The following is a 21,528-nucleotide window of genomic DNA, read 5'->3' as shown; positions in this document are numbered from 1 at the left end:
TTTGTGTGCCAAATTATAAATACATTAAAGGTTTGTAATTACAAGAAAGAAAAAAAAGAAACCCCTCAGATATCCATTATGCTCCACCATGTTTTTTATGAGTCACATAATGGAACATTCAGTGTTTATTGAGTCCTAGTACAGGCTATGAAAGTTTTTTCATGTGTCTAAATTCCAGGAAATCCAAATGATGCTCCATAATTTAGCAGTTAATAGGTCTAGATTTAGACTTAGACAAACCTGGCTTCAATTCCTAGCTCAGTCTTTTAATAATTGAGGACTCAGATTTCTGGTTTCCTAAAAAAAAAAAGTTCTCCCCTTTCTTCTTTACTATCTGTTCTTCCCTGAATATTTTCTGTATTACTTCCCTATTTTGATAGTAGCAAAGTTCTCATATAAAAATCTGCATTTCTCAACCTTCTTTTCAAGGGTAGACATGTGACATAATATTTTTGGCCAGTGAGGTACAAAGTTGTTGGATGAGGCTTCCAGAAGCATCTCTTAAAATGGAAGAAAGGACTCATCTACCTGGACTATTTTGACTTTTGTTCTTTCCCTTTTCCTCTCTACAAAGAAAACTAGATGCTAGAATTAGAGCATTCGTCTTTCCATTATAAACCAAGAGCACATACTAAAGATAATTGATCTTGTGGAATATAAGAGTCCAGAACCCCGATAGTCTCATGAAATCACCACCCCAGTCTGAAATACCTATTTCCAAACTTCTAAATGAGAAAAATAAAATCTCTGTTTTACTTAAGCCACGGATTTCCGGATTTGTTATTTGTAGTTAAATATAACTGTCAATCAATATTTTAATTATGTCACCATTGGTAGATACTAAATCTATTCTGAATATTCCTTTTATTTATTCATAAAATAAGTGTAATAAATAATAAAAATAATAATATCAATAGGTATGCTGGAAGGATTAAGTAAGAACATACATATAAAGTGATCAACCCAATTCTTGGCAGAGAATTTGCACTTGATAGATTGTAATTATTAAAGTTATATACTACTTGAGAAGCAAGCCTTCCTCTGCCTTGCCCATTTTTAATGCTATACTTGAGAGAACAAATCAGCAATAAAATACTTGACTTTAAGATAGAGATAATCACGTCTTCACATCTCTTTGTATTTGTAACTAACAATACTACCAGTCAGGAATCATAGAAATTATAAGGCACAGTTTTCTAAAATTGCCATGAATCTATACTTTTGAGAAGTCTACTGAGTGACGTTGCTACTCACTTCAAAATACAGAGGGAAATGTACGCTTTAAAGCTGGATGTATTAAAGTTTTAATGAAAGCAAACTGAAAAAAATAGAGTCCTATCAGATATTCCATACCTTATACATGAATAAAGGTAGATAGGTTTATTTTTGCAAGGCTTTGAAAAGGCAGAAGCGATGTTAATTTAGACTGCTGAATTGTTTCAGATAAACAATGACTTAAAAGCAATTACAAGAGCAAATATGCTGATGATTTTGAAGAGAATATTTTAAGTAAAATCCATCCAATTGAAGAAAAAAACACAAAGCATTTAAATCCCAGATCCTCTTTAAAGTGATATATTACTTATTTATTGCTTTTAGGAGATTTTTCCTCAACAGAGCAATTAATTTCTCCTGATTTAATATATAATTAAGTTTCTTATGCATAATTGTATTCCTTTCATTTACATTTCTAAGAAATCATGGAACTTCAAAATAGAAAGTTCATTACAATGCTAATATTTAACGCTTCAAAAAAATCCCTCTGTACAAATAACTAAATTAACTGCTTGATTAACTCAATTTACCACATTCCTTTTCTTTTTCAATCATGCCATTTATTTTTTTCCAGATTCACTCAAAAAGTTAATTCTCCATGATTTATTGGAAAATGAAATATTTTCCTTGGTTTATTTGATTGACTTGTTTTCACGTGTGAATTTTCGTATTTTTGATTTTCCTGCTGTCAATTATTTCCAAAAAACAATTTTTAAAATTATCTACTAGGCATAAGTTGCACAAATGTATATCTGCCCACCAAATCCTTCTGAAAATCCTCCAATGTGTCACCCATCACTTAAAGTCTAAAATATGTCCCTATAATCTTTATAACATAAAATAAAGGTATCAGATTATATAATAAAGTAGCTCTAAATGAGAGCTGACTTGTTAGAGTCCTAAAATATGAGTGTATTATAAAAAGATTGGAGGATATTTTTATTATGCTATAACTGGAATAATAGAATGGTGAAACTGATCCTCTCTTTAGGTTAAGTAGAGGTTCATATATTTTGTTGCTTTATTTAAAATATTTAGCGAATGTTAAATGCATACTTACCACTGGGATTAAACAAAGGATGAGCTTATAAATTACTGGAAAGCAACATCTCTGCCCAATTCCTTGTTGTCTCTTCCAGTCTCTAACATAGTAGGAGGAAAGAGAAAAAGGAGACAGATTGGGTAGTGAAAAAAGAGAGAAAGGAATGAAAGAGGAAAGGAGGGAAGGAAGGGGGACAGTATCCCAAGTTGATTGGAAGTGTGGCCTGGGGTAGAAAGTAAGCGTTATCTCCAAAGCCGGCTCTTGTACTTAAGACAAGTGTGTTCCTGGGCCTCATTTTCCCCATAATGAATAATGGGACTAATAGTGTCCATGTCACAGAGCTCCTGTGAAAATTAAATGAGATCATCTCTACAGAGTATCCAGCACAGAGTAAACATTCAATACACAATATCTGCTTTATCCGGCAGCACGTATCGTCAGAGTCATCAGTTTGAAGCAGGTTCTTTTCCAAATCCTTTCTGATGACTTGAATAAAGGAATCAAGATCAAGCCAGTCTTATCTGACAAAATGATGGATTAAGTGAGCTCACGATTTAAAATCCAAAAGAATTCACCATATTAAACAGCGAAATAATGAACTCCACCAGAGCAAGCAAAAATTCAAATACAGAATAAGGAAGAGTGACTAAAGGAATATGAAAAAAAAAAAGATTAAAAAACACTAATGAATTAAGCCATGGAAGATAAAACTAAATATAATTAGAAAAGAATGCTGGCTTTGAATACTTAATGATTTAGAAGTCAGTCTTTCTATTCTGAATTGAGCAATTCCTCTTTAGAACCTTGTGTCCTGCCTCAGCCACCTGGATTTAAAAGGATAAGCTAAAACTGGAAAATGTTTAAAGATGAATAATAGAAATGGAATCACATCCTTATGAGGAAATGACAAATATTTTAAGCTCTTTGACTTGGCAAAAACACAGCGAAGTGATATGACTAGTAACCCTATCTTTGTTTCTCAGCAGCAAGTTGAGTTGTCACAGCAAAAATCTTACTGAACAAAATTAATCAGGCAAGGGAGACTTTATTCAAGGCTACTGCAATAGGGAGAGAAGCCAGAACTAGGAGCACAGCTCCACTGAAACAAAGGAGGGAGGGGGTTAAGCACTGGGCTGAGCTAGTGGAAAGTACTGGAAGACATTGGGCAGGTTGATCAGTGGGATGTGGGGAACACGTTGAGTTCTTCCTGAGTTGGCAAACGTTTTTCCCTTTGGTTATGCCATCAGTGCTTGCTAATTAGTGCCCAAGAAGATTGGGCTCCTACTCTCCCACAGAGACTGCGACATAGGGGCACTGCCTTCCTTGATGATTACATTTCAAGGAGATGGCCCCTATGTTCTTGAGAAAGACATTCTCGGGCTGTAAAACTGGCAAGAGGCTTTTAAAAAGATTTATATCTCAAATAGGCAGAGAAATCATTTACAATTACAAGTTTTCTAAAGAAAATGTTCTAAAAAATGGGAGGTCAGGGCCAAAGTCAGGAAGAGGTCTGTCTAAAATTTAGTCAAGTTGAGTAAAATGTTAAAGCAGCCTTGGTCTGAGTGTTTGCTTTCCAAGTCCATAATAAATCAGCAAAAGAATGATAAGAAAATAAAAGGAAAGAAAAATAAAATCTCAAATAAAAATAGAAATTTTACTTGGAATTATAGTGCTTATAATGCCCACTATATAGCAGATTCATATATGTTGTCCCATTTACTACTTAATATGCTAACAAAAGGCCACGTTGCAGTGATCCACAGAAGATAGTTTAAAAAGAGTATCATAACTCAATGTTAGTCCTTTTCCCAAAAAGAAGTGACATGGCTTACCACTAGGGCATTCTCAATTGAAATAGTCCTCTTGTAAATCGCTTCTTAGAAATATTGCAGCAGGAGCAGAAGCACATCATTCTGGAAAGAAAGTCTGGGATTAATAGTATCGTAACAATAACACCCTGGGGACTTCTATACTTAATTAATAAACAGAATCTTCAAAATCTGATGAAATCAGTAGAATTTGCACAGAGACTCAACAGCTACTCTTTGTCGAGAAACTGGAAAGAGTCTTTTTAAACTTCAAATTCTATAGCCAAATAGTTAAAGGTGTGATAAAGTCAATTTTACATGTTTTCTAAGCTATTCAGTCACATGTACATGTTGCTTTATTTATACCACTGATATCAAATCACCCATTTATTTGTTATTATTTTATACTGAGATAGCATGTGCCTGTAATAAGAGCTGCCACTCCCTCTTTGACTTAAAACTAGACTTGAGCATCTTTTTTTAACATAACCCTGTAGGCAGGCAATAGTAATCATTTAGAGATGGCACTTGAGTTGACATCTGGTTACTGTATTAACATACTATTTGGACAGAATGAAACATAAGGAAATGTTTTTATGATATGTGCATGTTCTTTCACAATGGACTGTAGGAAGAAATAGAGGAACCTACCAGATGAAATTCTAATTGGCTACATGGACAGGAGAACTGGACAACGGTCTTAACAAGACATCTCAAATACAATTCAATCATAATCTTCCATAGCCTCAGGGGTAGACAGCAAAGAGTTTACTTCGTTGTATATGATAAGCCAAAGAGTCTCAGGGTTGAAAAGGTCTTGATGGTCACCTCCTCCAACTCTCTAGCAGGTGTTTCAGTCTCCTCTATGTCACATTCAAAAGTGGAGTCCAGATGGTGCCTCAATATCTTCACAACTGAGGGAAGTTGCTGCTTTCTAAGGCAGCTCACTTTCACTTTGGGGCAGCTTAAATTCTGATATTTTTTTAAACACCTTTATCCTCTAGTCCTTAGGCATAGGCTTTCCAGATATTTGAACACAGATGATGTGTTTACTTATTTATTTTACGTTTCACTCAACCCAAAGTCTCCTCTTTTCATGTGATTTAACATCTTACATTGTCTTCTTATCTGTAAATGGAAAGGTTTGTACTTGATCTGCATATTTAATTATTTACTTTTAGTAGTGGAAATCTTTATATAAAACAAAAATCCCATATGATAGCCTCACAAATAAACTATAGACCAGCACATAAGTTGTGGATGGAGGGAGCGCGAAAAGCAACGAACCCAACTACTTGGCTTCCCTTCAGTCTTCTTGGAAACCCTCAGGTACCTCAGTGGAAGTCTAGGGCTCCATGGTAGAGACGTTGAAAAACATCAGAGCAGGTACCTGTGAAATTTACATCTAGCTGGAGATATTAGTATAATTTCTCAAGGTGAGTCTTCTCCTTTCCCTTAGGTGGTCTTCATAGGTGCCTTTGAGTTTGTTCAGCATCCTGGTCACATCGGAGAGGTGTCTTCTGGACACACACCAGTGTCTCACACTGGAGGATCAGTCCTCAAATGCCCCATTTTAAAAACAGTCAACTTTAAAATTGAATTCAATATATCCAAAACTAGTTATTTTGCTTTTTTTAATAGAAAAATAAATCAATCATAAATGATTTATCACAACGTAATTCAGATAAACACCAAAGATTTGATTATGTGAACCATCATAGATGAAATATAACATCCTCTTCTTATCCATAAAAGACTTTTTCCTCAAATATCTCAAAAATTCTAAGAATAGGCAGTATAGCACATGTAGTTCACATGCCTTTATGATCCTCCTATGTCATTAATTGATGCAAAATGCCATCCAGATCTTATAGTCTTAACATTTCAGTAAGCTAAGTATATGGCTGGATGGTCACTTTGATTTGTTTTGCCAATCTAATGCCTTATACATCTAGAAATAATAAAAAATGAGTCATTGGGATGCAAAGCACTCCTACTTTGCTCATTTTGATTACACAGGATGGAGTTGTACCTGCTGGAGTGGCAATTTTAATTTTAATATGCTTTAGGAATTTGTCAGTATGAAAATTATGTGACACTTTTTGAAACTCTGAGGAAAAAACTTGCCTTAACTATTCTTTTTAAGGGTAGAATGAAACCTTTCTCATGATCTCTACTGACAAACTTAAATCTCAACCAACAGTATAATATTTAATCCAAAACATTTTTTTGTTGGCACAACATCCATGCTGTATTTCCAAGAGTACTATTTTTAGTCAACAGTTTCTGTTGTGTTCAGCTTATCTTTTGGTTTGGGTGTTCAATTAGTATTCCGGAGAAGGAATGTGGAATTTGAATGAGAAGAACATGTCTATAACCATCATCATTAATTTAAAGAATATATTTTCTTTTTTTTTCTACTTTGTATAAGTTACTTTCAAGATCTTTTCTATCAATGTGTTATATAACTCAGCTACTATATTACTATTTAAAGTTTCCTATTTTCATTGGAATATAGGGAAATGAATTATCTGAATGAAGCTAATATTGTATACAAAAATAACAATAGATCATGTGTAAGGGACCAAGTCTTAACATCTAACACTAAGAATTGTGCCACTCATTCTACAGACCTTAGTTTTTCAAACATTTAACTTCTTAGTTAAATGACTGCATGAGACCAGGTGTAGGCAACCTCTAACGCTCCCTAAGATTAAAAAAAAATATAGATGACTATAACAACCTTTGAAAGTTAGACAGAACAGCACATGTAAGTACAGATAATAATTATGATATTTTTAAAAATCAGATTAACAACTAACAAGTTTGTTTTTTACAATCAAGAATAAATACTGAATTTTGTCAAATGCTTATTTGCATTTGTAGGTATTTTTTTAAATTCCAGATTTAATTTGCTTTTCCTAGTTCTTAAAGTGCTGATGTCACTATTTTGAAACCTTTTCTAATATAGGTGTTGGGTGCTTCAAATTTCTTCTTGCAAACTATTCTAGTTGCAAGAAGAAAACTCTCAGCAACTAGAGAATATACATCTAGAAAAAACTTACAGCTATTTTCACACTGAGTTGTAGAAGCCTGAATATTTTCTCCATGAGATCAGGAATAAGTCAGATATGCCTTCTTTTTTTTTTTTTTTTTTAAAGATTTTATTTATTTTATTTTTTTCCCCCCAAAGCCCCAGTAGATAGTTGTATGTCATAGCTGCACATCCTTCTAGTTGCTGTATGTGGGACTCGGCCTCAGGATGGACGGAGAAGTGGTGCCTCGATGCACACCCGGGATCCGAACCCGGGCCACCAGCATCGCAGCGCGAGCACTTAACCACCAAGCCACAGGGCCGGCCCAGATATGCCTTCTTTAATCACGCTTCTATTCAACATTGTTGACAACTTTTTTTGTGCATATATTAATATGAACATATGATTTCTTATTTTTGATCTATGAAAATATAAAATGTATTAATTGATTTTCACCTGTTAAATCAACTTTGGATTCATGAGATACCAAAGTGGAGGTCTTAGCAAGTGCTATAAGGAAATAAAAATGGCATCTAGGAAAGGAAGAAATCAATTTCTTTATTTGCAAACAAGATATTGACTGTGTAGAAAATCTGACCATCTCCAAAAAGCTACTAGAACTAACATGTGTGTTTATCGTGGTTGCAGATCACAATGTGAACATACAGAAATCAGTTGTATTTCTATACACTAACAACAAACAATCTGAAATTTAAAAAATCAATAGAATTTTCACAGTATCAGATAATATGAAATACTTTGAGATAAATATGACTAAAAATGTGCTAAGCCTGCAAACAAAAACTGCAAAGGGTTGCTGAGAGAAATGAAAAAAGAATTTTAAAAAATGAAAGAAACACTGCATTCATTGACTGAAAGACTCGATCTTGTTTAGACATTAATTCTCTCCAAATTGGTCTATAAATTCAATAAAATCCCCAATTCCCATCAGATTTTTTTGTAGAAATTGATAAACTTATTCTAAAATGCATACAATAAGGCAGAGAATCTGGAATAGCCAAAATAGTCTTGAAAAAGAGCAAGAATTTTGGAAGCTTTATACTACTTGAGTCAAACCTTATTATAAAGCTATGATAATTGAGATAGAGTGAGATTTGCATGAAGGTAGATAAATAAATCAATAGAACACAATGAAGAGTTTAGATATAGAGTCCAGGCCTATGGTAATTGATTTTCAACAAAGGTGCAAAGACATTGCAATGGATAAAAAATAATTTTTCCAACAATCGATGCCTGAACAATTGGGTATCTATATACAAAAAAAAAAACAACTCTATCTATATCTTGTATAACACATAATATTAAGTCAAAATGGATCATAACCTAAAAATAAGTTTAAACCATAAAATTCCTACAATAAAACATAGAAGAAAATTTTATAACATTTGTTTAGGCAAATATTTCTGAGATACACCACCAAAAGCACCATCCACAAAAGAAAAATGACAAATTAGACTTCATCAAAATTAGAAATATCTGTTCTTCAAAAGACATTACTAAGAAAACCAAAAGACAAACCACAGACTGGGAGAAAAATATTTGAATAGTATACATCTGATATAAAAATTGTATACAGAATATATAAAGAATTATCAAAACTCAATAATAAGAAAATAATCCAATAAAAAGGAAAATAGGCAAAATGGGTTTATCTACACTTGAAGAAATTAAAACATTTCCAAAGCAACAGCAAGTCAGAAATAACTGCAATGCGATCGTTTCCTGATGGTAATGGTGTCTCACCACATGGGTGAACACATTCACTGTGCACACACTATCCACTTGATTGACTTTCAGCCTCTGTTTGACTAGAATTGTTTACTCTAAATTCCTCAATCCCTCATATATTCATTTTAAGAAGTTCTTAATGTTTAAGTAAACGTCTGCTCTTTCTTTGTTGTAGATTTGAGACTTTGCCATAGGTCTTCCTTTCATTTAGCAGGAAAATATACCCCATTCTCTGAGCTACCCAGCACAATTTTTTTTTTTTTAATCTCACCTATCTTTGTAATACTATACGGCAAAAATATGTTTTATGTAAGTCAAAAATTCATGGCACACTTGTGAAGAATTCATGGTTCAGAAGTGAGAACCAGTTGATGCTGAATGTAGTGCAAGCATGGTACCTCAAGCTAGTTTACCGTAAGAATGACCACCCTTAGAGCAACGGGAGCTCGGCCTGGCCCAGCCTCAGGGAAACCAGGGCTTTGGATTGACTTCCTCAAAATTGTCTGTGTCCTCCTCTGGTGCCTGGTACCAACATAGGAATGTTGCTCCCCACTAGTAGAGCACCTCAGCCCTTGACTAGGAGCCACATGGGACTGAGTTACCTCCATTTTGAGGTGCATTTTGATGGAACTTTTCCAGGGCTTAGCTTGCAAGCTTTGCTAGAGAGAAAGACTTCATCCTACTTACAAAATTGCAACAACACTCAGATCCAGCTCAACTCCACATCAGAGAACTCCGTGCCCTACTCCAGTGGTCTAATGGAACAAGGGGCATGTTCTGTTTAGGAGGTAAATATTACTTTGGACTCTATTATTGTCTTACATCAATGTCCTTCATAGAATCAAAAATTATAAGATAAAGTAGACACAAGTAATGTATAATGTTTGAGAGATAAAATAGTCAATAAAAACAAACCCAGAGTCACCCCCAAAGTTGGAATAATCAAACATAACTATGATACAATTTCTAAAGGATCTGGTGGAAAAGGGATTCAGTGTACATGCAGAGATAGGTAGGATCGGCAAATAAATGGCAACAAAATAAATGAACCTCAAAAAAGAAAAAGGGACATAAAATAAAAAATAAAATGTGTGATATTTGAAATAAAATTATTAGATCCACTTAATAGCAGATTAGACACCAGAGAGAAAAAACAGGTAACTTAAAACTGGGTCAGTAAAATATATACAAAATAAAACACACAGAGAGAAAAAAACGAGAGAAAAATTTGGAAAAAGCGTTTGTGATCTCTAGGTAAATAACAAAGGTTCTAACATCCGTGTAATGGGAGACCCAAAAGCACAGAGTGAGAAAGAGCATGGGGTAGACAAATATTTGAAGAGATATTCACCAACACTGATAAAAGACACCTACTCAGAGATCCAAGAAGCTCAGCAAACCCCAAGCCAGCTAAATAAAAGAGTAATACAGCCACACACATAATATGATCAGCTACTGGGAGGAAGGAGGGAAGGAGGGAGGGAGGGAGGGAGGGAGGGAGGGAAGGAAGGAAGGAAGGAAGGAAGGAAGGAAGGAAGGAAAGAAGGAAGGAAGGAAGGAAGGAAGGAAGGAAGGAAGGAAGGAAGGAAGGAAGGAAGGGAAAGATGGTCGGCCCGTGGCTTAGCGGTTAAGTGCACGCACTCGGCTACAGCGGCCCTCGGTTCGGATCCCGGGCGTGCACCCACACACTGCTTGTCTGGCCGTGCTGAGGCCGCGTCCCACATACAGCAACTAGAAGGATGTGCAACTATGACATACAACTATCTACTGGGGCTTTGAGGGGAAGAAAAAGGAGGAGGATTAGCATGGATGTTAGCGCAGAGCTAATCTTCCTCACCAAAAAAAAAAAAGAGAGAGAAAGAAAGAAAGAAGAGAGCAAGATAGGGAGAGAGAGGGAATGAGGGAAGGAAGGAAAGAAGAAAAAAAGAGAAAGGAGGGAAGGAGTGAGGAAAGAAGGAAGGAAGAAAGCAAGCATCCTAAGAATATCGCACATAGATGAGAACAAAGACACATAATGTTTAGCAAGGAATGTTATTTTAAAATGCTCAAAGTGAAATAAGGAAGGGAGGTTATAAAGGAGGGAGGAAGAGAGGAAGAGAAGAGCAGGCGATGAGAAAGTACAGTATGTTACTTGTTGATGACTACCCTTCTCTCCCCAGCACTCAGAGTGTCTTCTGCCATTTCATTCCTTGTGTGGTTGTCTTAAATTAGCCCAGTTCTCAGGTCACCCAAATGAAAATGTGGGCATTTCCCTCGCCAGTTAATCTACCTAAAATGTTAAAACAGGTCGTTTTGTGGGTCCAAAAACCTTTATTAATTGCTTCCACAGTTCCAATGGCCAATGGTCTCTCCCTGGCTTCCCGCACCCTAATATCAGACTTAGAAGACAAGGCACGCTGAGAATGAGACAACTCCAGGGTAAGAACATTGCTTGATTACAATTTCTTCTTTACCTCTGGATTCTCTTTCATTGTCTTTGGTCTCTCCGTTACCTGAATTTTGTCTGTCCACCCCTGCTAAGGCTGAAGGGAAACACGTCTTGAGAAGAGAAAGCCATTGGTCCCTGCAAGACACTTTCACCCAGGGGCTGAAATAACCAAAAAAGGGCTATGCTTCTCCCGAAGTATTTTAGATTCTGAATCATAGAGGCACCTTTTTAACTTTGGCGGGGGACCAAGCAGCTGCAAGGCCTCGGCTCGCCCTGGGTACAGCGCCGCTGGCTCAGGTCCCCGGCGCTCAGGACTCACCTGGTGCTGAGGACCAGCGCCGGCGGGAGAGGCAGCAGGCAGAGCGCTGGGCTGAACTGCACGCTGTCGCCTGCCGGGGGCCTCCCGCCCTCGCTGCCTTGTCTGTCTTGTCCCCCGCCCGTCCTGTCGCTCCTCGGTGCCCGGCCCTGTGCCCGGCGGGCGATGAACCCACTCCGGCGGCGGACAGAGACAGATGAACCCGCCGACGCCTCACAAAACCGGGAGCTGGGAGCCTGGAAGCAGCTCTGGGAGTGATGTCCCCGGCGGCCTAGGAGACCGGGCGCTCCCGAGCCCGGAGGGCGCGTTGTCACTCGCGCTGGAGGCGGCGCGGGGCGGGGGCGGGGGGCGCCCGGCGAGGGCCCCGCGCGCTCGGTCACCGGGCTGCGCTCGGGTCCCCGGCTGCACACCCGCCCGGGGCCGATCGTTTATCCCGCTTCTCCCGAGGATGGGAGGAGCAGGGAGGGGGCCAGGAGAGGAATCGAATCCGCCAGTAATTGAATGGGTCTACTGGGCAGGAAATGAAACCGGATTCACTGGGAAAGACTATCGGGTTTACAGTCGCAGGCAGGTGTCCTTCACCTGATTACACAGCTTGCAGAACGGGCCTTTAGAGAGGGCGTTTAAAAGTATTTTTCTAATTAGAAATGCATAATGATGCCCCTAGTTCAGATGGCTGAGCAGCGGGAGTGGGCAACATCCAGAAATATACTCTGTCCCATAAGGCCATTGCAAGCTTCTTAACCGGTAAGTGGATTCGAGTTCGGGGCTGTAAAGACATATGCTGCTTCTACGTTTTGAAGATCCCTAATCCTCCTCTGGCTTCAACCTCTCTGCTCCACCAGCAGCTGACAGGGGGCTGGAGCTGGTGACTGGAGTCCACTCACCTGCGGGAGTCCTTTCTTCAGGTGAGGTTCATCCTGGAGCCATAAACTGAAGAGATTATTCAGCAAAATGTTAACAGTAATTAACACGGATTGGTGGTGTTGGAAGCAGAAGTTTTTTGTCATTGTATTTTCTGAATATTCCAAAATTTCCACAAAAGAATGGAAAACTCAATGAACTCTAACTCAACTATAGGAGTCCTTTCTCTCAGGTGAGACCTGTAAAGGAGGAATAACTCAAGAATTAATCAAAATAATAACAGTAATTAACTCAGAGTGACAGAATTGGAAAGGAGAGGATTTTGTTTTGTTATTGGGTTTTCTATTATTTCCAAATATTCTATAAGGCTCATGCCATATGCAATAGAATTCAGCTTGAAAAATAAATTACACAGATGAAATAACAAGTCTTCAACAAAAATCTTTTGCAGAAAGAAACCCTGGAAAATCAAAACCTAGTCTGCCTACTGAGATAAATAACACTGGATTTTTGCAATAAGATAAACAACTCGGATTCTGCAAAATAACCTGGCTAAATTACTGTTACAAAGCATTTACTTGTTCACTATTTCATTTCCACAGTCTTGAAACAGTCAGAAATAGGAATGAATAGTACGCCTGTTGTAGACATAAAGAAACTGAACCTCATCAATGTCTGTGGTTTATTTATTTTCCTCTGAAAACTCAGTTATTGGGTTTTCCTGAATCCTAAGCAGGCTTTATACTTGAGAAAAACGCAGCTGACCTAGTGCTTGGCACAAAGTTGGGGTTCAGTAAAGATGGCTTCGTTAGAAGGGCACACACGGGGAAGAAAAATTGGTTGGTAGGAATGCTTCTCCAAATGGTTCACTTCACTTCAAATTTTCCATCCTAGGGGCATGTCATTGACATAACAATTGTAGATGACATAGTTCTCTTCATCTCATTTTTCTGTTATTTAAAAATATATTTTTTTGGTTGGATGAGGTATAACTCCTTCCATCCTTTGCCAAACTTTACTATGAAGAGAAAGCACATTCGTTAACTGATTATTTTGTGCTTTTAATGAGATTGAAGTAATAAGCACCCATGCAGAACAGAAATAATGCATTAAAACTCCACATCACTGAAATAACTGAGCAGGAACATATGCAAACTGGATAGCATCCCTTGGTTAACAGTAAAAGTGACACAAATGTAAGTAGACAAAATCAACTCATATTTGAACCACATGTCACTTGGTAGTAAAAAACACATTTTGGTGGGGCCACCTGGTGGTGTAGTGGGCATGGACCTATGCACCACTTATCAAGCCATGCTGTGGCGGTGACCCACATACAAAGTAGAGGAAGATTGGCACAGATGTTAGCTCAGTGACAATCTTCCTCAAGCAAAAAGAGGAAGATTGGAAACAGATGTTAGCTCAGGGCCAATCTTCCATACACTTTGCTAAAACAGAACTCTGACTTTAAGTTTACAAAATATGATTTCATTTTGCACTTGCTAGAGTTTCCTAATGATAGATTTCCAGTTCAAGCTTGAAAATTAATAATCTGAGATGCATTTTCTACAATAACACCTGGCTATTTTCCATTAAGAACATGTGTATAGTAGGAAATACCATTCTGATTTGTAGATACCATTATGTTTGTATGACAAGTTTACGTTTATTATCTCTTGTGCTCATCACAGAAGTCAAGTACACCAGCGTTTCCATTATTCTTCTCTTTTCCAAGGAGGAGGGCTCACAAAGAGGTCAAGTAATTTGTTCAAGGTCACTCAGTTTCATGTAAAATGGAGATTGTATTCAAAGTCCATGTATCTCTTCAAACTCTGTTGTGATCAAGATTCCTCTGAAACCAGCGGAAGGGAAAACTTTTGCCTCTACTCATATTTTATTATTTTCTTCTAGACATATCAACATAAAACAACAATCCTCGTCATCCTTATCAAATTAGGAGAAAAAGATCAAAGTAAACTTTGTTTAGACATATCCACACACAGTTCTGTGTGCGTCTCTGTATTTTATTTCCAAAAGTAATCCCAAATTTAGTTGACTTGCTGTTCATTTTCTGTAGAAAAAAAGTGACCTGTCTTAGATGGAATAGATGTGTATCAGCAAACTATATCTTGGGAAATAAACCTCTATAAGATTTCGGAAACAGTTTGGGATTTCAGAATTATATCTTGAATTCTGTTATGCTTCACTGTCATGTCAAATGTCTTTTCTTGCTGGGGAATTACAGGACCGTAGGTCTTCATTGCCCAAGACATTTTCTCTCTTCTGTCACAGAGAAATTTCAAATTCAGAAATTGATTTCACGGCTTCAGAGAGTTGATAGACGAATTTTAAAGATCCAGCAGTGCAGACAGCAAGCACACTTAGCGCAGAGCATTTCAGAGCGAATTGCAGCAGTTACCGTTGATACTCTTGTAGATTCTGAATATCTCAGAGGAATCTTAGACATAAATAAACAACTTCACTAGAATCTCTCTCAGAGTCCAGCTTTGATTTTCTTTCTGGATTTCCTTCCTTCTCTCATCTTTTAAGCTTCAGTATTGCTTGGGGTTCAGCCTTTGATGAACTTCCATTTTTTTTTAACCAAGATGAGCTTATTATCGTTTTCATGATTTAGACCTCTATCAATATTAGATAACTGCCAAATATGTATTTCTTTCCTAGGAATTCTTTGAGTACTCCAAAGGTGGACTTGATTACACTGATTTTCATCCCTCCATCCCACCCTCTTTCTTCATTTCCTGGAATCCTCCACTCCTAAGTCACTCATTTCATAAACCTGAGAGTCATCTATTATTCCTACTTCTTCCTCTCCTCTCCTATCATCAAGATCTGCAGACTTTATCACCTATATATTTATTTAATCCAGCCTCCTGCCCCCTTCTTCATCCTCACCAGAGCCCCAGTTTAAGAATTCATGACCACTTGTCTCTCAACTGAACTCCTTCCTCCCAGGTGGCTTTTCTCTTAAATACATAGCGCCTAGAGTAATGTATATGAATTGCAAATCTTCTCATTGGTTTAAAGAACCTTGGCAATGGCCCCCACTTTTCTTTGCAATATAAACAAGCCTATTCTATTGCTATTCTCTTCCGTGTTGCACTTGAACTTATATGTACTCCTCCATTTAAAATATATATTCTAAATAAACTAAACAAAGTGATTGTAAAGACAAAGAAATATAACTAAAGTTACTTTATTTCTGTCCTTCTGTCTGACACATGGAGCCTTTACCACCCAGACATGTTATACCTCATGTAATTGTTCTTCAGGATCTATTTCAACAGATTCCAAATGTGTTTTCCATCTGCCCTTCGAAGGGTAAGCAGAGGGTGATATGGGAGCACCCAGAGCCTTCAAACAGCCTTGAAGCCAAAGAAGGCTTCTCAGAAGTGGCAACACCTGATTATATTCTTTAGCAAGACAAATGGATTTCCATATAATATTTTATTGGTTACATAACACTTTTTGCATATAGTGTCTTATTTAATCTTCACCAAAACCTTTTGGTGTAGGAATATTTATCTCAATTTTACTGATGAAAAAACTAGGCTCAGGAATGTTACATAAGTTGCCCAAGGTCATACAGCCAGTGAGTAGCTAAGACAGAGCTTGAAATCAGATCAGCATTAAAAAAAAAAAAAAAAAAAAAAAGATGAGAAAATTGCAAGCCAGTAACTAGCTCAAGCTTAATAGTGGCTGGGGAAGGTTTGATTTGATCTTCTGATTTCTTGTCCAATCCTTTCTAATTTCCCTCTCCCCTCCCCACCATCACATTTCCTTCAGCAACAAATGTCACCTTAGTCTGTACAGTTGATTTAAGATACAGCACTGCCTAATCCCTGTAAACATTTGGAGATCAACACTAATCTTCCGACAATTTTTAAATAGATTACTGTTTATCAAGCACTGTAAGTGCCAAGTGTGGGAGTTATGATACCTGCTATAAACAAGATGCAGGAGCAAGGCGTCTCTAACCTATTGGAGATTTTCCAATCAAAATTTTTGCAATGAAAAATGTTGAAAAATTATTTTTACCAGTTTCCTAGTAGTTAAACTGCCTATTTTTCATTTTTATTTTAATGTGCTGTCTTTAAACTCAGCTTATCATGGAAAAATTCACCATGTTGGACTAGCACCTCAGAGAATATTGGTACATGCCATTTCATTTCTTCATTGCTAGGGACATTTACACACTTCCCTCAGGCTTTTCTGTTATTCTGCCATAAACTCTTGAAATAAAACCATGCATATGGTCGTCGATTGTGGCATTTACTCCATAGTGTCAGACCAAAAAGCCTAAGAAATCACAATCACATCGACAGAGCCATATGTCTCATCAAATTCTATCACTCACAGTGCCTAGCATGCTGCTGACTTCAAAGCTGAAACCTTTAGTGAAACCAAACTGATACGCACCCACCAAACACTTGCTGAATGACTAGTTTTGTGTGAGAAATGTGAGTTAAAGTTATGCACACACACACAAATTTTTTTTTAACTTTATTTATTTATTTTCCCTCCCAAAGCCCCAGTAGATAGTTGTATGTCATAGTTCCACATCCTTCTAGTTGCTGTATATGGGACTTGGCCTCAGCATGGCCGGAGAAGCGGTGCATCGGATAGCACCCGGGATCCGAACCTGGGCCGCCAGCAGTGGAGCGCGCACACTTAACCGCTAAGCCACGGGTCGGCCCACACACACAAAGTTTTGCATACGTATATGTACATATATAACATATAAAACACTAAATACTACAAGTGAATAAGATATATATATGATCAAGATAATATATGCAATCAAGATACATATATATAATCAAGATTATATATATAATCAAGATATATATATACATATTAAGATATACATATATCTCAGATTCTTGATCACAGGTAGTAGGTACTTAGTGTTTCTCATCTGCCTCTCTGGTGTTCATTATCCTCCTTCGGGAAATAAAACATTATTTGGGGGGATTCCCCTTCCCAGTTCTTGCGATTTAAATGAGACAGGACCCACTGCCAAGTTTCATTAGTAGGTATGCGCTGCAAATTTGACCAATCAGTGACTCTCTCTTGACAAAAAGACTGGTATGAGTTCTGAAAGAAAGCATGCCTGTGAACTCATACCACAGAAGATCACACCAAATATGCCATTTGAAGATTTTTCAGATAATATTTGAAATTCCACTCTACTCTATTTCTGTGGTTCCTGCGGAATTGGAAAGTAATGGTAGCTGCCATTCATTTCATTTTCTCTTTACTAAGTAACAACTTTGCTCCGTGTCAGACCTTAATTTCATTCACTTTAAACAGATCCCAAAGTTTAATTCCCATAGTTTGTGCTGCCCTGCCGGTTAGCTGCAGTTTAGACTATAAATATAGAGATCTCCAGGAACTGGATGCAGCTGCTAATTTCTTTCTTGCAATTACTTAGGTTTGCAATTAGGCTGTGGATGAATTTGCTTAACGTTAGAGACAGTTCTGAATGAAAATATTAGGACATTTTGATATCTTTATAGATGTGCATGCTGAAAAAAATGTGTTCACATAATTAGGTAGATGGAGATGAAAGGGATGTATTTATAGCAATGATATTTAATGCTTCAAACACTTTTGAAGTTATATGCCAAGAATCACAAAGTGATCTAACATCAGAATTCTTCAAGCTATCTATCAGTTGATGATTCAGTTAGATTCCCTTCTAATTTTGCTAAAAGGACATCACCTCTTTCTGATCAAAGCCCTAAAATGGCTTCCCATGTCCTTACAATGCCTGAAACCGTCATCTGCGACCTGGCTGTCCCTGGTCCCCTTGACCTCACCTCCTACAAATCCCCCCTCACTCATTAACCTTTAGTAGTAATAAATTCCATAAGGATTGCTCTTTAAACACGTCGGGCACTGCTGCCACTGCGATGGCTTTTACACTGCCTGCTCCCTATCTCTGGAGCGCTTCATCCTGACGTTCCAACGTCACCCTTTCAATGACTAATGACTGTCCTGATTGTTGCAACCCAGGCTCCCAACCTGGACACTCTCCACTCTTATGCTGCTCTTCATTGAAAAATATTTGTTATTTATTTATCATTTTACCGTTCGTTTTCGCCTATTTTCTTCCTAGAACGTAAGCTCCATGAAACACCGCGTGACTGGGGAGGTCACCTTTCTTCTCTGACAGCCCAGTCCATTTAGGAAAACAGATTAGTCCAGCACAGCTGATGGGAACTTGTGTGTTAAGAGGATTAAACTTTTATCAGAAGAAATTAAGAAATAAATTTTTCGTTATTTATTTTTCTCTCCGTCTGCTTGGTAAGGTCGGAGACGAGGAAGGACTGAGCAAAGCTGCTACAGAACTTGACGTGTCTAGGGGAAATTTATCTAACAGGTTACAATAATAGTTCTTTGAGTTCAGTTTGATTTACTTTTTGGAAATGTCTTAGCTTCTTTTCTGATAAGAGTACATTCGATAAATGTTATTTCCGGTGGCTAAATTGTACCGGGGGACTTAAAGTATTTCAAGCTTTGATCGCGTTCGAGCGGTGTGCGCATGCGCACACACGCATCACTAGACAGGCTGAGCTGAAAACTACAAGGAAAGCTTTATTCTGATTGCTGCTCTGCAGGGAACTACCGTCTATCACTGACTTGCCCGGCAGTGGTGTTCAGGATTTTTAAAGGCACAGGAACGAAGGTGGCATTTTGCCAGGCACTTCCTAGTCACAGAGGAAACAGAAATTTATGAATAATACATCTGCAGATTTTGTCAGTTGGTTTGTGCTCTGACATGAAGTTAGTGTGGTCTGGAGAAAGTGAATCTGTCTTTTTCTAGTATGATCACAGAGTGGCGTTTTCTGATGTTGATCTGTGAGATTGTTTGTGTTCTACAGGAGAACACCATGGTCTAGTTTGAGTGTCAGTTCAGGTCCTGGAGAAAGCAGTCAAAGACTGTTTTTTTTGTTGTTTTTTTTTTTCTTTTTCAGTCTTGCAATCCAGACAATACAGTTTCAGGTGGCACATAGTCACAAACATATAGATGTGGATAAAGATAGAGCTCAACTGTTTTCAATAATTTAAGAGAATCAGCTTTTCTTATATTTTCTCTTTATTTCTTAAAAAACCCCTTAAAACATTTACTTATAACATTGACACTGAGATAATAATTTATTTAGCAAACTGACTTCGAAAAAACATGAACATGTCTTAATTACATTAGATCAAGACTTCTTGTTGAGTTCTCATAAAACTGACCAGGAACAAAGTTTATCTGCTAACACGTCGTTGGGGAGTATAATTTTAAGAATTCAGAAATGAGGGAAAGGAAAATTGAGGCAGGAAATGAGGGAGAGACAGTGTGAGGAAGCCTGGATACCACTTTGATCAAGTACCTCCAATGGCTCAGTCTCATGGATTGTCTTCAGACAAGCCAAACTACACACTTACCTCATGTAATGACTGTTCAGTAAATGTTCAGTTACTGTTCCCCATAATAGCTCATGAAGAGTATACCACTATTTGGATGACTTTTATTTTTTCTGATTTAAAAACTTCACACACAACCTCATAAACAAACCTTGTAAGAATTAAGATTTTGACATTATGGTTATAGGCAGTAACAAACTCACAAATGTATTTATGTAACAGTTTCTCGTCTGATAATATCAAAAGAAAATAAATTTGAATTGTGTACCACGTTTGAATAAGATCAAAATATTCTACTTCATATACATATGGCAATTGAATGACATGAAGAGGTTACCTTTTCATCTGTGCATTCTGTCATATGCATGAACTATTTCCATGTGTTTTGAAATATCCTGTATCTAGTCTTTATTTTGCTCTAAAAGCAGTGTTCCCATATAGCTTTATTTCTTAAGTGCAGTTTGAGTGCAAACCATGAGCTCCAATAAGGTTGAAATTTGGTGAAGTAAACAATGCAGAGAAAAAATGTGCCATCCAAAGAATCAATTTTTCATACCCATCTTCCATTAACAACCACCTACCATCAAGTCTTCTTTTTCTCCCTGACAAGTATAACAAACCTTCATTACATTGCACTATATGAAACACTTTATTCTTTTCCCATTTGTTGCTATTATTTATATAAACCTAATTTTTTATTTTTAATTGTTATTTTTATCTGAAAAAATATAGTAACTTGGGTTCAGCTGTAATGCATCATCATTTTGTCAATTGTAATTAACAGATAATGTTTCTGCTTAAGAGATGTTTTACTATTGTCATTGTTTTCAGGGTCACATTATGGTTTTAAGCAAGGGTTATGTGTACTGCGTTTTAGGACAGTCTATTCAAGTGAATAATGATGCATCTACTGGATTTTGTTTCTCACTGGTAAAATGTTCACCTCAATGAGCATTGGCTGCCCTGTTTTTCTAAGCTGTTCATCTACAAAGCTGTACCCACAGATTTTCACGTTTCTCAGCAGCTGGGAGGAAAAGAAGCAAGACACAAGGTGAGAGGTGTGAGCTGTGGTGGGCTGGTAAACTGGCTTTCCAAACAAAAGAAGGAAAAAAAGAAAGAAGGAAGGAAGGAAGGAGAAATAAAGAGAGAGAGAGAGAGGAGACATGGTCGGGGAGAGAGAGAAAGAAAGAAAAAGGGAGAAAGAAAAAGAAAAGAAGATAGCCCTGAAGTATAGCATTGGTTGCATTTGCCTTAATTGTGTTATAGAAATTTCCCATCAAAGCCAATTTCATTGCTTTAACAACTGGCTCTCAACGTTCCTGAATATTTAACCATCAGCTTCAGGAGCCCATAAGAGCTGGTCCAACAAACCACTAGGTGTGAGGCGTAGGCATGAGGTGAAGCACTGTTAGTCTGTATTCATGTAAAAGCCGTTGTCACAGTGACTTGGATAAACAAGTTACTAAAGGCCTTAGAAAAAGATGTATCCTACAGGATCTAAACTGATATCTAAGAAGCATGGGATACAAGCTTTGATCATCTCATATTTATGTTTAAACTAATTTTTGTTTTTT

General features: G+C 37.4%; 1 long non-coding RNA gene across 1 annotated transcript; it reads right to left on the bottom strand.

Annotated features, from left to right (window-relative positions):
• Positions 1–2,343: 2,343 nt before the first annotated feature.
• LOC147916541 (uncharacterized) lies at positions 2,344–12,101 on the bottom strand. The gene is made up of 3 exons (XR_015552780.1): positions 11,657–12,101; positions 4,150–4,230; positions 2,344–2,417 (listed from the first exon to the last, which is right to left on the bottom strand). It is a non-coding gene; the product is annotated as an uncharacterized LOC147916541 (long non-coding RNA).
• Between the last annotated feature and the right edge of the window lie 9,427 nt (positions 12,102–21,528).

This window comes from Ceratotherium simum, chromosome 7 (genome assembly GCF_057802395.1).
Source record: "Ceratotherium simum simum isolate JZ-2026a chromosome 7, ASM5780239v1, whole genome shotgun sequence".
NCBI lineage: Eukaryota > Metazoa > Chordata > Mammalia > Perissodactyla > Rhinocerotidae > Ceratotherium > Ceratotherium simum.
This window is presented reverse-complemented; position numbering and strand designations above follow the sequence as displayed.